At 47.6% G+C, this 12,864-nt stretch overlaps 2 long non-coding RNA genes across 5 annotated transcripts; both read right to left on the bottom strand.

The window, feature by feature from the left end:
- Nucleotides 1-732: 732 nt before the first annotated feature.
- On the bottom strand, nucleotides 733-11,778 carry LOC121151131. 3 transcript variants are annotated; one of them, XR_005883128.1, is made up of 5 exons: nucleotides 11,744-11,778; nucleotides 10,577-10,608; nucleotides 9,846-9,901; nucleotides 9,609-9,736; nucleotides 8,910-9,375 (listed from the first exon to the last, which is right to left on the bottom strand). It is a non-coding gene; the product is annotated as an uncharacterized LOC121151131 (long non-coding RNA). The 3 variants fall into 3 exon arrangements; XR_005883126.1 differs by lacking the exons at nucleotides 8,910-9,375; nucleotides 10,577-10,608 and adding an exon at nucleotides 733-1,135 and having other exon boundaries at nucleotides 11,744-11,777; XR_005883125.1 differs by lacking the exon at nucleotides 10,577-10,608 and having other exon boundaries at nucleotides 11,744-11,777.
- On the bottom strand, nucleotides 5,817-8,784 carry LOC121151140. 2 transcript variants are annotated; one of them, XR_005883131.1, is made up of 3 exons: nucleotides 8,746-8,784; nucleotides 6,124-6,257; nucleotides 5,817-5,944 (listed from the first exon to the last, which is right to left on the bottom strand). It is a non-coding gene; the product is annotated as an uncharacterized LOC121151140 (long non-coding RNA). The 2 variants fall into 2 exon arrangements; XR_005883130.1 differs by lacking the exon at nucleotides 8,746-8,784 and adding an exon at nucleotides 7,444-7,472.
- Nucleotides 11,779-12,864: the final 1,086 nt, after the last annotated feature.

The following is a 12,864-nucleotide window of genomic DNA, read 5'->3' on the forward strand; positions in this document are numbered from 1 at the left end:
TGCAGTGACGCTTTTCTGAGTCGGGTGTATTCTTAAGGGCTAAGGGAGATTTATTTAGTTTCTCCCCAACTCAACTTTCGGAGGAAGCAGTCAATGACGATAGCCTGCCCTCTCCCCAGTGGAGATATAGAAACCAAGTCCGCATGGGCTGAAGAGGTTGGTCACAGGTCACCAGCCAGCTAGTAAGCCACAAGGGTTGCATTTTGATTGCTGCGGAATCCACACCTGCATAGAGGATGGCCGGTCCATACAAGGGGTCTACCTAGCTGAGCCCCCCAGGCTCTGGGATAAGGAGTTGAATCTACATTCCTTTATTAAAATATACATATAGCACATTTTGTTTAAAAAATTACTTTTTCAGATTTATTTATTTATTATTGGAAAGGCAGATTTACAAAGAGGAGAGCAGAAAGAAAGATCTTCCATACATTGTTGCTGGTCACTCCCCAAATTGCCTTAATAGTCAGAGCTAAGTTGCCAGGAGCCAGGGACTTCCTCTGGTCTCCCACACAGGTGCAGGGTCCCAAGGATTTGGTTCATCCCCCACTGCTTTCCCAGGCTACAAGCAGGGAGCTGGATGGGAAGTGAAGCAGCAGGTCACGAAGTGGCAGCCATATCGGATCCCAGTGCTTTGCAAGGGGAGGATTAGCCAATTGAGCCATTGTAACAGGCCTGCATTTCATTTTTTAAGATTAATTTACTTATTTGGAAGAGTGATAGAGTTAGGGAGAGAGAGAGACACATAGATAGAGCAAGAGAGAGTGAGAGAATTTTCTATCCACTGATTCACTACCCAAATGACCACAGAAGCTGAGGCCTGCCAGGCTGAACATAGGAGCCTGGAACTTCTGGGTGTCGCATGTACGTGGCCGGGATCCAAGCACTTGAGTCAACTCTCACTGATCTTCCAGATGCAGCAACAGGAAGCTAGATGTGAAGTGGAGCAGTTGGGACTCGAACCAGCACTCATAAAGGATGCTCGTGTTGCAGGTGGGAGCTTAACCTTCTGTGCCACAACTCTGCTCCCTTCCCTCATGCAGCACATTTTTGCTGAGTCACCCCAACATGTACCAAGCATTGCTGTCTGTGAGAGGAGGCAGCCGCAGGCAAAGCATAGGGCAGGAGACACGAGCTGCTAAACAAACAGGGTCATGATCATTTCAGGGGGGCAGGAAAATAGCACGAAGAGAACACAACAGGGGGTCACCAGAGGAAAAGATGGGCTGGTGAGGGTAGCCGCCTGCAGCAGACGTGTGAGCTGGGAGGCGGGGAGTTGGCCCCTTACAGGGTCTTCACAATGGCGTCATGGACAGCTGGGGTCTCGGGGGTGTGTCGTGATCTCTCACACGCTCAGCCCCACCTTGGGCTTCCACCCAGGGGATGCCAGCAGTGCTACCCTCTCCATGGGGTCTTTAGAGAAATGTCTCCAGACATTGCCAGGCACTGCTCTAGAGAGGGAAATCGCTCCTTTTTGAGAGCTGCCTGAGAGCTGGGCCACAAGACCTGCAGAGCAGGCAGCATGAGTGCAAAGAAGAGTGGCTTGTGGGAAAATGGTTCAGGGCATTTGAGCAGCTGTGGTATAGCGAGGGAATGCAAAGGCATCAAGGCAATGGGTTCTTTCTAACTCTCCAGAATGTACTCAATGGCACTTAGGGAGTTTCTTCTGTATGCCAGGCATTGTACCAGCTCTGCCCACGGGCACAGCACGTACTCTAAGGTGATAACAACCAAGAGGGCCAGATAAGACCCTTGGGCCTGGGACGACAGCTGTCAGCTTGGGGTAACAGAATGTTCCAGACACCGGGCAATTAGCGAGGCACTTCAGACACAGTCACTATGGGGTGGAAGGTCCTGGAGGAGGCGATGTGTAGGCTGCTTCTTGAATAGGAGCTAGTCAGTAGCTGAGGCCTTCCCCTCCCAGTGTCCTGCCCTCCAATCCCCATTAGCTAACGTATGCCCCTGGGCCCCACTGCATATGGCTTGAGTAGAAGCCATGATGATGCCCCCTAGCCTTGCTCGGGGGCTGGCATGGGACCCAAACTTGGCAATCAGATTCTTTCTTCCTGGAATTAGAATACTGGGCAGAGAATCACAAGGGCACTGATGGCTTGAGTCCATTTTTTTTTTCTAATGGAAATGGTTGCAAAGCATGTCCTTTCATCCTGGCATCATTTTTCACCATCTCGATTGTTCCCTCAGACACACCCGAGGCTCAGTTTTCCGGCTTTTCCTTCTAACACCCTTTGACTAGACAGCTATTTAAGTCAGTAGAGTGGGCTTCTGACACTTGAAACTGCAATGAAAATAGCTGCAGTGCTGTGTGGAGAGGGACGGGGAGAGTGTGAAGTTCTGACTCACTATACACTCAACCGACTCAACTACTGTGTGTTGAATAAGCCCGGCGTCCCACTCTCCTAGGTGTAACCAAGGTTCTCCTTCAAGGCCAGGATTGTGTCTTTTCCTCTTCATATCTGCAGGGATTAGCTCTCAGCAGCCGTCTCTTTTCCTGATCTCCTTGTGACATATACCCCCAGCAGATACCCCAATGTCTTGGTGCTCTAGTCCCTTCTGTAAAATAGCATAGTCTTAGCACACAACACGTGCGCCTCCTCTCATAGAATTGAAAGACCTGTAGGTTTCTTGGTACATTCATACAACCTAAACGCTCCTCGAGGAGTTACTTTTTCCTGTTATTCAGAATATAATGACGAGAACAAAAGCCTACACATTTTCAGTCTGGGCACCATCTTAGTTTTCCAACCTCTGCTTCATTTCCCAAATAGCTGCATGGCCAGGGCTGAGCTTATCCAAAGCAAGGACCTAGGAACTTCTTCTGGATCTCCCAACAAGTGTGAGGGCCCCAAGAGTTTGGGGCATCCTCCACTGCCTTCCCAGGCCATAAGCAGGAAGCTAGATTGAAAGTAGAGCAACAGGGACATGAACTGGTGGTCATAGAGGATGCTGGCACCACCAAAAAGAGGATTAGGCTGTTAATCCACCACACCATCTCATTTTGGAATTCTTTTCCATTTGGAGACTGATTGGATCTATGAATGTAGAACCTGAGGAGAGAGAGGGTCTCCTGTACATATTTCTTCATGGAATAATTTGTGTGTTGTCACCCTTTCACAACATGTTGGGAGCTCTGGCAAGACAAAAATATGTGAAGCCTAATGCAGTACAACTACATCACTTTTCCCTGGACTAGTAGATTTCTGGGGTCTTTCTCTAGAAAGACGTCAAGCACAATTTGTCCTGAATATTCAAGAAATGTATTAGAGTGTCTGGCGGTAGGTTAAGTTAAGTGAGTTAAGCTGTTCTCTTGCAGTGCCAGCCAGCTTCCTGCAGGAGTGCTGGTTTGAACCCTGGATGCTCCACTTCTGATCCAGCTCTCTGCTAATGTTGTTGGGAAGACAGTGGAAGACGGTTCATGTGCTTAGGTCCCATGGGAGACCTGGATGATGCTCCGGCGCCCGGTGTCAGCCTGGCCTAGCCTTGGCTGTGGCAGTCGCCTGGGGAGTGAACCAACAGATTTAAGATCTCTGTCTCTCCTCCTCTCTTTGTAACTCTACCTTTCAGATAAATAAATAAGTCTTAAATCAAAAGAAAACAAATGTGTGTTGTAATAAACTCTTAAACAGTAGAGGCCACCCAGCATGGGGCACATTCTTTCATTTTGAAAGACTTTCTTTTTGCCTGCTGTGTGCCAGCTAACCAGCAGGGAAGAAACACATGATTTAAGACAGGAACTTTCAGCAGCCAGACCAGTCATAAGATGGTGAACTCTATCTAGACTGCAGGAGTACGTTTTGCCGCAGAGTAAGAAATCTGGTGTAACATCCAGCTAAGCCAAGTACCTGCCAGCTTCAGAGTAGGGAGGGGACCTGACAACAGGGATTGCTTAGGGACCCTGCCTTGGTGACTCCTCCCACACTTTCTGATAAACATTTGCAATCTGCAGATGCTATAAAAGAGAGGCTGGAACCCCCAAGTTATTGGACTGTTTCCCTCGGAAACTGTATGCTGAGCAGGGAGAGGGGGCTAGCAACTTCCTTTTTCATCTTAAGCACAAGCCATCTGCTTGATTTCTCAAGCAGAATATCCACCCCCAGGAAACGTGGATGTATTTATGGGTACGTGATGAATCCCACATCTTTGTTCCTCCTGGAGCTCCAGTGACCCAAACCCTCCCATGGAGCTGTTCTCCTGAAGGGTTTCAACTCTGCCATCTGTTGCATGAAGACACACCTATGTGCAACTGTAATAGACTGTGGTTACATCTTTCTGAAATTCTTATATTGAAACCCATCACACAGAAATGATAGCATTGGGAGGTGGAGCCTTTGCAAAGCGTGTTAGTCAACTTTTTGCCACAACGATACAGTGCCTGAGATAAGCTTCTTAGGAGCGACAAGAGTCCTAACCCAGCTCAGGGCTTGGAAGGTTCACAGTGGCAGATCAGCTGGCCCTGTTGGTTTTACATCTGGAAGACAACAGTGCTCTTGATGGCAGGGTCCTGAATTGGGACCAACATCACACAGCAAGAGACAACACACGTCTTTCTCTATTTATGTGGTCTCTTATAAAGAGGGCATGATTTCATTATGAGGGCTCCACCCAATGACCCAGTGCCACCCGATCACCTGCCAAAGACCCAACTCTATGCACCTGAGTTGGATTACGCTTGCACCTTCTTCACACCATGAACTTACAATCAGGGTTTAAAGTTCACAGCAACTTTGAGAACCAAATCGTGTTCAACTCACGGGGGGTGGGAGGGGTGATGTTCTCATGAGTGGGGCTCCTGTTGCCTTGAGAGAGGCCCTGGAGGCTCATGCAGCCTTTCTACTACAAGAAGACATAGCAAGAAGGGGTCATCTGCAAACCCGAACATGAACTCTCGCTGGACACTGAACTGCGGCCACTTTGACCTTGGGCTCCCAGCTTCCAGAATCATGAGATATAGTGTCCTTTGTTTAGAAGTCGATGGGATTCCATTCTAGCAGCCCACATAGACAACTTTTGAGTGGAGCCTCACAGGCTTTGAGGGCTTGGAAATCCTTGGAAACCATTTCTCTAATTCCTATCAGTTATCTTAAAACAGAGAACCTTCTTCCCAAACGACAAACTAGGTGAGAAGCAGAACATGGACTGTCCTCTCCTTAGTTCTATTGAATAAGAACCAGAGTCATTAGGAAAAAAAAAAAAAAAGAGGGAGAGGAAGGGGATTCTAGGCCCAGATAGGTAGCAGAAGTTTCTAGAAAGTGAAAAAAAAAAAAGGCAAAGAAATCAAAACACCAAATCACGGGGGTAGGAGAATATGTTCTCTTAAACATTCCCCTCCAATTCTTCTCATTGCAATCAAGAAGAACATCTCCCTTTGGTACTAACACATCTTCAACATTTCTCCAACTTCATTGTACTTATTGATGGAGCTAGTTACTTAGTTAAATTTGGGAAGGGATGAGAAGAGAGAGAGAGAAAGAGAGAGAAAGAGAGAGAAGTATCTTCTTTATACTGGTTCATTCTCCAGATGGTTGTAATGGCCAGGGCAGGGCTGTGTCAAGTGAAGAACCAGGAACTCAATTCAGGTTTCCCACATGGGTAGCAGGAACTGAAGCACTTGAGACACTGCGTTCTGCCTGGTAAGGTTTGCCTTAGCAGGAGGCTGGAACTAGCAGCCAAGCTGGGCGTAGGAGCTCAGGTATTTATATGTGGGACAGAGGCATCCTAGTTGGTATCTTAACTGCTGCCTAGGTCAAATGCCCAGCCCCACCTCTTCTTGAAATGGAAATGAGATAGACCTCAAACTCAGAGTCTTCCATGGCAACCCTACTCTTCTAGAATTCAGTAATATTCTTTTATTTTCACGGTATTTCTTTTTATGGATAGCTTCTATTTGTGGCAGATGGTATTGGCTTTCCAATTGCGGCAGCAAGCATCCCTTTAGAAAAAAAAATATATTTTAAGTTTTCAGTGTGAGATGAACTAAAAAAAAATAATGAGGAATAGAACAGACCACATGGTCAGCAGTTCTGGCAAAATTATGGATGGCTCCCAAATAATTGAAGTTTGAAAACAGGGTATAGGTCATAGAGACAGTGACCTCAGAGAGCCACTCACCAGAACAGGCTCCATTCATGTCATTAAGCAAATGTCAAGGCTGAAATGGAAACAGCGGCTCCCAAAATGAATTAGCGACAGACATGGAAAATGCCAGGAAATGCTTCAGGTGACCTTGAACAGACAGAAACCTCCTGAGATGAGAGAGAGAAAACAGATGTGTTGTTGAACTTGGCCAGGGATCCTCCTGACGGGTTAGATGTCTCCTCTCTAAACAAGACAGTATGCCGTGCATTTCTGTAAGTTGTGTGTGTGTGTGTGCAGTCAGTGCAGGACTGTAGAATTCATGACAGCAGTGGGGCTAGGAGGGCAGTCAGGGCATTGGGAACTTGTCACTTAACTCTTCTAGCAGCCCTATTATGTTAATGCGAGTAATATCGAGCATTTAAGAAGCGTAAGCCGTGTGCTAAGACCCCTTCAAAGCGCTCATGCAATCATCCCTAAGAGATGGGAATTACTATTCTTCTTTCGCAGATTAAGAAAACTAAGGCAGAAAGATTAAATAGGTCGCAGCTGGTAGAATGACAGGGACAGATTCCAGCTCGGATATTGAGTACTTCTCTGTCGCACTACGAACGGAGCAGTGAGCCAGTCCTTACCCCATAGCGGGACCCACAGCTACTCAATCGTGAGGTCAGCTAAGCCACTTTCCAGGAGTGGCATTTGCCTGAAAGCAAGTTGTTGCATTAATTGGGCAACTAGTTACGGGGCAGGTACCATGCGGGCAAGGCCCTTTTTGCATGAATCATCCGCAGTGGCACCTTAGGCCTGTCCTTGTCGTCCCTCCAGACGGAAAGTCACAATGAGTTCTAGGAATTTTGGAGTTCCCATGAGGTCCTCTGGCCATCTATCCAGCATGAATCCGGGCCTGCGGTGAGATCAGAAAACTCAGATCATATCTGTAGAACTATAACCCTGATCTAACGTTGGCATTTTCTGGCCAAGTCTTTTAGCACCTGCCCACCTCAATTTACCCACACACAAAATGAAACTAGTAAGAATGATTCAACTTGCAGAGTCATTGTGAAAATCAGATGAGAGTGTATAGGGAAAAGACATTTAGAACCAGAACTAAGTGTAAATGGTGATTATTTGTTAATATTGTACTCTTGTGAAAAAAAATTTTAACATGAATTATCATTTGTTAATTTCTGGTGACAGGGCCCGGCAGTAGCCTAGCAGCTAAAGTCCTCTCCTTGAATGTGCCAGGATCCCATATGGGCGCCGGTTCTAATCCCAGCAGCTCCATTTCCCGTCCAGCTCCCTGCTTGTAGCCTGGGAAAGCAGTCGAGGACGGCCCAATGCTTTGGGACCCTGCACCCATGTGGGAGACCCGGAGGAAGCTCCTGGCTTCGGATCGGCACAGCACGGGCCATTGCCCAAGTGAAGTCAATCAACAGATGGAAGATCTTCCTCTCTGTCTCTCCTCCTCTCTGTATATCTGACTTTGTAATAAAAAATAAATAAATAAATCTTTAAAAAAAATCCTGGTGACAAAAGTTTGGGGATTATAGAGTAGCTCACAGAAACAAGAATGGCTCTGCAACAAATTGCTAATCTCTGCTAACCCCTGTGAGTGTATTTCCTTCTGGATATGTCGATCTAAATGTAAATATAATCATTGTCTCATTTAATCTTCAGTGGCCAGTGGCTTCTTACAGTGTGCTGTGCTCTGGATGAGATCTGTGTACTGGAAGCTTGTCCTCAATGTGATGGTGAGAGGCGGGTGGCATTATTAAGAGAAGAGGCCTAGCGCTAGGGTCCCTCTTCTTGCTTCAGCTTCTCTTCATGTTGTCTTTGATTCATTCTGCTGAGACCAAACTCCTGTCTGTACATACCTAAGGTAGGCGAGACCCAGCCCCCATCACTCTCCCTTAGCCCGGGAGTCCTTGCTTATCCTTTAGGATTCATCACTCATCAAAAGGAATTCACTGAACTGAGAGAATGCGAGAGCCAGCCCTAGGGTGTTCCCACTCAAGGAGTCATTGGCTTCTCCAATAGACAAATTCCAGGTTTGGAGCGGAGCGTAAGCACCTTGTGCATGTAATCCCTAGACCAACTGAAGCCCACTTGGCCGTTATATTTGATTCCCTAATGAGCTCAGCATCACTGGCCAATCAAAGGGCGGTCAGTGACTCTGCTGAGTAACCAGGTACCTGGACATGAGCTGAACAAGCACTACTCAGCTTCTATTTTAATCCGTAAGAACTTTAACCCCCAACTCCTCAGGGAACTCGGGAATGGAGCAGTAGCTGCCCAGGAGTTGTGTTGCCAGGACAGCTCCTCTGCTGTACCCTTTGTACTGTACTCTACAAAAATACCTGAGTTCTTCCACCACCCTGAGGTTGCACAGCAGGCGAGCGTGCTCAGGTTTGTGGGTCTATAGCAACTCCTCCAGTTAGTTTGGGGGTTCGTTCCGCAACAGTTGCACTGCTGTGATGCGATTTTACCATGAGGCCCTCCCCAGGACTGGGATGAGGTCAGTGTCATTCCTTAACCCTCCAGAACTGTGAGTTAAATAGCCCTCCTTTCCTTGTAAAGTGCCCAACCTCGGGTGTGCTATAAAAGTAGGAGAAAACAGAAAAATGAGAGTATGACTTGGAACAAAATGCAAAATCTCACCCATATAGGAGACTCAGAAGAAACTCTTGAGTCCTGGCTTCGAATTAGCTTAACTCCGGTCGTTGTGGCTGACCAGGGAGAAAAACAGTAGATAAAATGTTTCTGTCTATAAAATCTGCCTTTCAAATAAAAATAAATCTTTTTTTTTTTTAAAAAAACACACACACAATAAAACATGGTTTCATTTAAGCTCTCAACTGTCTCCATGAGACTAGGATGATCCTTACAGAAGAGGACCCAGGGAACTGCCCCAGGGCAGACAAGAAGGAGGCCAGAAAAGAGGGAAAGCCAGAATTTACTTAGTTTGCTAAGGTAGTTAAGAGCCACCATTTCACCAGCAGGTCTACCAGCATCTGCATGTACATTCAGTTGGCGCTTGAAAGGCACTGGACTGCAACCTTGCAGTGACCTGTGAAAGACAGACACTCTCCCACATACTTCAAAGCGAGCTGTTTCTATTTCCGGTGCCCCGCTGAGATCTCCAGGGAGAGTTCTCCCCACCCCCTTCCTTGGGCGTCACCAAGTTCTTGTTTTTCTCTGGACCCTGTGACTCAGCATGCGCCTCCAGATGGCTTCCGGCATTTCCAGTCGGCTTGGCCAAGGCGCTGCCTCTCCAGGACATGACACTAACTGAAAACAAGTCACAGGAAGAGACCAACCCTCCCGCCCCGCCCTTGACCACGGAGACCTCATAGTCCGCCCATGTGGAATTGGTGACTCCGAGCCCCTCCTCCCTCCTGTCCCCATGACCTTCACCCGTGACCCAAGATGTGAGCCTGGCAGCCACTCGTCTCTCCAAACCCAAGTGAAGAGGACAGAAGGCCGGACCTCAGTGTCCCAAAGGGGAGGCTAACGTTGCCTACCTCTGATTTAAATACAGAATGCCCCGGTTCAATTTAGATTTCCAATTGGCAGTGGTTTTATTTTAGCGTGTCTCCTAAATCCCGTGTTCAGACTTTACTGGCTCTCTTGTAACTTGACTGTGGCAATCCTATGGGGGGAGTATGGAGAGAGACAATGAAAGTAGATGTTCTTTGTTCCTTCTTAGGGGCTGTGCACTGATACTGGGGTTGCCATGAGATATCTGCACACATACCTACCTGAGTAGAACAGGTCATCTCACAGTCACGTGATGGACAGGCATGATCATCTCGGGCTGTGAATCAGAATAATCGGATGAGTTCGTCAGGTGTGACCCATCCCTGCTTCTATCTTCAATCCACCCCCCACCCAAATGCTTGCACGGCAAACATTGGGGTGACAGATACCCCCAAACGATGCCTATTGCCGTTGGCCTGGCACATGTCTGGGTCAAGTCTCCTTTATGACTTGCTGTTTAATGAAGTGTCTGTCTTAGACGTGAATCATGGCATGCCCGATATATGTACACGACACGTCATGCTAACATGTTCGCCGAGCCCTGCCTGACAGCGGAACAAAAGGACACAGCCAGGAAACTATATATAGGCTGTTTGTTTGCTTTGGACTTGGTGTGTCTGTGCCTACGAGGAATCTTAATTCTGAGAGGTGGAGTTTTTAAGTTCCCCATGACTTAGAACAGTGACTGGCCTAGAAGGGTGGAATATCTGATGAATTGCAATCAGTTTCACCAGCTGCATTCAAGAAGATGAAGGCATCCTGAGCCCTTGGGAGAGGAATGTTTTGAGAGATAATTTGCTTCCATTTCTTGCTGGGGAGGAACCACAGGCCCGTTCTTGATAGAATAACTTACAGCACCTCCCAACAGGAACCCCCTCAAGTGACCAGGACCCCCAAATCTGCCTTTTCATAGAGATTTGCCCTCTTGCTTTAGGATTTTTAATGGAGTTACCACTGGTTCCTGTGACAATCCGTCTTCTGTTGCTATAACGAGACACAAGGACACTTCAGATCATTTGTGGTAAACAGAATCAAAAGAGATTTCCCTGCACTGCCGCAGCCTCCCTGTTTGCCCTCATTGCTGCTCAGGGCCACTGCTTCTCTGTTCCTATCACCCGTGCTGGTCCATGCTTTCCATCTCTCACAAGACTGTTTCTGTGGCTCTTTCTAGCTTCTCTGCATTCATGCTTCCTCCACGAACCCTTCCTCCCCATTGCTCCAGAGAAAGCCTGTTGTAGATTCAGTGTCAGCTGCAGTTCGTTGTCCCATAGTCCTCATTTTATGAAGTGTAGGAAACCCCATGCTTTCCCTCAAATGTCTCTGCATGTCTTGGTGGGAGATGAGGGCAGAAGGAAGCTGTTCCCTTCCTGTCATTTTTGGATGTGGCTACCTACCAATGCTGGGTTAGTTCAGCCTTGGACTTGACACAGCACAGATGCACCTGCACTGGGTGTCATCTGAACATACACACATCGCTACAGAATTGGCTTTCACCTCTTTTGCTATTTCCTACCCCAAGAAGGCTCACAATCAACAACAGCAATAGCAAAAGTCATTTCTTTGTGAGCCTCAGACTTTGCCAAATTTTACAGGATGGAGAAATATGCATGTCAGGAAGGCATCAACTTCAGAGTTCTCAGTGATGTGCTAATTAGTATGAAGCATGGTGGTATAGCAGGCTAAGACTCCTATGTGGGAACCAGTTCAAGTCTTGGCTGCTCTATTCTCTGCTAATGTACCTGGGGAAAGCAGTAGAAGATGGTTCAAGTCCTTTGGCCCCTGTACCCATGTGGGAAACCTGGAAGAAGCTCCTGGTTCTTGGTTTTGGACAGGCTCAGCTCTGGCCATTTGGGAAGTGAACCAGTGGATGAAAAATCATTATCTGTCTCTCCTTCTCTCACTTTAATTCTATCTTTCAAATAAAAAAAAATCTTTAAAAAACAAAATTGTGTGCAGTGCGATACGGTAGCCTAGCAGCTAAAGTCCTCACCTTGCACGCGCTGGGAGCCCATATGGTCACTGGTTCTAATCCCAGCAGCCCCACTTCCCATCCAGCTCCCTGCTTGTGGTCTGGGAAAACAATCGAGGATGGCTCAAAGCTTTGGGACCCTGTACCCACCTGGGAGACCTGGAAGAAGCTCCTGGCTCTTGGCTTTGGATCGGCACAGCATCAGCCATGCAGCCACTTGGGGAGTGAGTCAATGGATGGAAGATCTTCCTCTCTGTCTCTCTTCCTCTTCTTCCTCTCTGTATATCTGACTTTCCAATAAAAATAAAATAAATCTTTAAAAATAGAATAAAACCAATCAGAGATGCATTGATGAGTTTTCTTCAACCCAAACACCAGCTATTACGCTGAGGAGGTGGGGCAGGAAGGGCAGGGAGCCTTGGTTTGAATATAACCACGTGGTTGTGGCGTAGCACTGGATGGCTTCCATGCACCTTGCCGACTTCCTCTTGTAAGATATAAATACACTCCTGCCGTCAGGCTGTGTGAGGCAGGTTTTCTGTGCCTTGCAGCTGAACACAGTGCTGACTCATGCCGACTCACAGGGAGCTGCTCCCTCCCCCCACTGTCCCCTCCACGCCCCTGCTCTTTCTCTTTTCTGTCCAGCACACCATCACTAGTGCAAGGCGTTGTCCCTCAATTGCTCGGAGGCTGTCCTCTGCCCTTGCACTAGAATGTAGGCACTGCATGAGGACGCTGATAGTCTTATGGCATCTTGAGGGCCTAACACAACAGCTGGCTACCAATATTTATCAAATAAATGAATGACTGTGGGACCTGTGCCAGGGCGTACCTGGCTAAGCCTCAGCCTGCAGCACCAGCATTCCCATGTGGATGCCAGTTGGAGTACCGGCAGCTCCATTTCCTATCCAACTTCCTGCTAATGGCCTGGGAAAGCAGCAGAGGATGGCCCAAGGTCCTGGGACCCTGCACCCGTGTGGGAGATCTGGAAGAAAAACTTGGCTCCTGGCTTTCACCTGGCCATGTGGAGAGTGGATGAAAGAGCTCGTTCTCTCTCTCTTCCTCTTCTTCTCTTTCTGTAACTCTGCCTTTCAAATGAAATTCATCCTAACTCTCCTCTGTTGAAGGAGAAAACCCAGATGATGCTGCTGGGCAGTCAAAGCCATGGTCCTGCTCTTGAGCCTGCCCAGCCCTTCTCTTGCTTTCGCCCTACCGTCTGTGTGAGCCTCTGTACAGACTGCTTTCCCATGTGCGTCACTGAGCCCCTGCTC

This window comes from Ochotona curzoniae, unplaced genomic scaffold (genome assembly GCF_017591425.1).
Source record: "Ochotona curzoniae isolate NIBS_2020 unplaced genomic scaffold, NIBS_Ocur_1.0 contig_1, whole genome shotgun sequence".
Taxonomy (NCBI): domain Eukaryota; kingdom Metazoa; phylum Chordata; class Mammalia; order Lagomorpha; family Ochotonidae; genus Ochotona; species Ochotona curzoniae.